This window comes from Dermacentor variabilis, chromosome 6 (genome assembly GCF_050947875.1).
Source record: "Dermacentor variabilis isolate Ectoservices chromosome 6, ASM5094787v1, whole genome shotgun sequence".
Lineage (NCBI taxonomy): Eukaryota > Metazoa > Arthropoda > Arachnida > Ixodida > Ixodidae > Dermacentor > Dermacentor variabilis.
Genome location: NC_134573.1, coordinates 60,272,815 through 60,276,214, shown reverse-complemented (window position 1 = coordinate 60,276,214; position 3,400 = coordinate 60,272,815).

Sequence of the window (3,400 nt, the reverse complement as noted above, 5' to 3'; positions counted from 1 at the left end):
CATCACGAACACGGAACTATGCTACAAAAGCACAAAGCAGGCACGAAACGCGGTACCTGTGTGGGCCGCTCTCAATGTTTGGCACCACGATGGCGGCGGAAACAAAAAAAGAAGCGAGGAAAGAAGCGCGGGAGAGCAAGTGACCGCTTCCGGCTAATGTGAGGAGCCAGTTTCAACTTCAAGGGCAGGAAAGGAGGACGGCGACAGTCTTAAAATTATGGTGATACTTCGAAATTTATTTAGGGGTTTTACTCTAACATTGCAGTTGTCACTTGGGACACGCCGGACAGTTCCACGGATTGTCTAACCAGCAGTGGCACTAGAGGGAAAGGCACTACACGCATACACGCAGAAACAGACACCGGCGGCGCAAAGTGTGGGTATCGGCCAGTTAGTGATTCATGATTTTGGGAAGTTACTGCAAGCAAAACTCGAGAATTAAAGTAAGAGACAACACGAAGAATCGTTTGACGAGGAGAGAAACGAGGGATTGTACACACGAAGCCTAACCATCCCGCACTCTGGAAGGAGGCAGCACTGTGGAGGTTACGCAGACATCAGGGAATTGTGCGATCCGAGGGTAAGCAGGCGAGAATACGCGGGTAAAGGCTGACGTTGCGGCCTCCCCTAGGCGATGTTTTAACAGCTGTGGGAGGCTTGGCGTACTGAAAGCGTCCGGGCTTTCGACATTTCTTTTGCGTTGCAACACAAGTTGTTCGCTAGACAGGCCAGTCGTAACAAAGGGTACGACACAATCAGGTCTTACCGGTTAATCAGGTCCACCCTTCGCCCTCGATCTCACTACAAATTGAAGCAAAGCGATGTTTTCGCGGTAATCACAGGATATCGTCGGTGCCTCAATCAATGACAGCGAAGTTTACCACTCTCGACTATACATATTGTTCTCCATGAAAACTGGTAGAAATGGGCTGTCCATATGCATGCGAAAATTGAAGGAAAAACCTACGGTTATCAAGAGCATCACCAGGTGCCAAATTACGCGGAGACTCCGAGGGCTTGTATAGAACGTTCAAAGCGCGTCCATCGGAATCAGCGGCCGACACTAGCGATAACACGTGGCACGAAATCGGCCACAGGTATGAGCACGTGCGGCTAGATTTAGGAAATACTTGTCTCTTTCCGCCCTGATGGTCGTCTCATGCTCTGGTATCTGTTTTGGCCAACATGACCGCGTTCTAGACGAGTGCCTTGATCTTCTTACAAGTCGCGCGAGCTGGGGCCACCGACGCTGCGGGTATAGTACTCACAAAATGGCAGTATTTTCTAAGGGGCTTCTCCTATGTGGCTCACTCAGATGGCAATGTTTGCACCATATGTGCATACTGTACCATGCACAGCCGCCGCGTCATTGGACACTTTTTGCGGCAGTGGCAACGCTTCTGTCTACTCCAGAATCAATGCAAGCAGTAACCAGTGTACCTCCTTAACGACGGCCTATACCAAAACGGGGACACACTCGATGCCCTAATGGCGCTGTGGAACTTTGTCGTAAAATGTAGCCTGCGAGATCAATATTAGCTTTGATGTGCCTTTGCTTTCTTCTCTTCATTGCACAAATGCCTCGGGACAGCTTGTTCGAATAACGATGTATTCACCCATTGTCCATGTACTAATTATCGCAAAGCAGGGACAGTGTTCTTCAGAAGAACTAAGGAAAACTTATTGACGCTTATATCTCCTGCGAACCTTTAAGGGTACATATTCGACTATTGATCCGCCGTGAACCTCACCCTTTATCGACCATTCGCATCCTACGTCCAGACGGCACTTTCTCGGAATATCTTTCGCGTCATGAAAGCGTCCTTCCCTCAGGCTTTACTACGGCAAAAGCAGCGGCAGTGCAAGCGTAGATTTCGTCAGAACCTGTGGGCAATCTATCCATTCCCGGAGTCAGGAAAAAAGGACGTATCCCTTCATGTGGCCTTAAACAACTTACTTTAACCCATATATCTGAACAAAATGCCGGTTACATGCATATATTTACTAAGAGGGCGCTTTTCACAATCACTTCAACCGCGGCATTCGTAATACCGTATATGAAGATCAGTACGCACTTCCATCTCGATCACAAACTACTTCAATGGCCACAGAGATCGTTGCCACTCGGGAGGCACTTCGTTGTATACTCATGGAGCCGCATCTGACTTAGAATATATTTGGCGATGCCAAGCTCGCACTTCAAGTGATCAATTCTTATGCAATGGCCAGCTCTCATGAAGACATCGTGTGATCGAATCACACGATGTCTTCATGAGAGCTGGCCATTGCATGAGGTTTCAGTGGATTCCAGGACACTGTGGCTTTCATGGACATGAGCTTGCCGACGCGGAGGCAAAGATGGCCCACATTAATGCCACGCCAGTGTCCATCCCATTTTCACGGCTAGACACTAATGCGCTAGTGTACAGACTTCTTCGCGACAATACCGCAGTATATTGGGCCTCGCTAGGTCATCGTCATCGCCGCCTTTACGAACTTGACCCCGAGATGAAAATACGATCACCACCCACCATGAAAAGGTGCAACGCAAGCTTGCTGCACAGATTACGATTAGGTGTGGCCTTCACGCGGCGCTACCTACATCTGATCAGCCGGGTGGACATAAATTATTTAGGGGCTAAAAGAAAATATAAATGAAAAGCACCACGGCCTGTGCCACTAAGTCCGAATTGTGAGGAAGGCGGTATTCCTGAGGCGACAGAACACCTCTTGTGCATGTGCCCGCGATTTCATGTACAGAGAAAACCGCTGTACAGACATCTTGCCAAAATATGTCGATAGATCATTAACTGAAAAGGTTCTGTTGGGACCTTCGCCTGATGCTCTTCATCAACTTGATAGTCTAAAGGCTCTCAGCAAATTTTTGCGTGAGAGTTGACTGGACAAGGGATATTGAAGAATCTTGGAGCGTGCAAGATTCTCAGCCTCACTTTCATCCTCATATTGAATGCCTTCTCTATTCGTTTCCTCTACCCCCTTCCCCTTTCCTCTAACGCCGAGCAGCGAGTCAGAACATTGAGCCAGGCCGACATCTCTGCTTTTTCATCAAAATAAATATGACACGTACACAAACAGAGCTGTTAACACGGCTGCGTAAAGAAGACCAGGAAAGGAAAAACGCAAAAATGACTTCAGGCGAGCTCACCTAACAGTTGAGTTTTATTGCTGACAAACCGACATATATAGGCACGTAAGCTAATCCTTCTCTCAGTTTGTATCTTTGTTATTTGCTGTGCGGTTGTGTGTTTATTTTTTCTGCCTTGCTGCCAACTAAACCAACTAAAGCATCAACTCTTGCTCAGTCATTCCCCCAGCGCATGAGATCTGTACGTTTTATTGAGAAGTATTTTTGCCGCATCCCAGGCAATCTGCAGTAGGT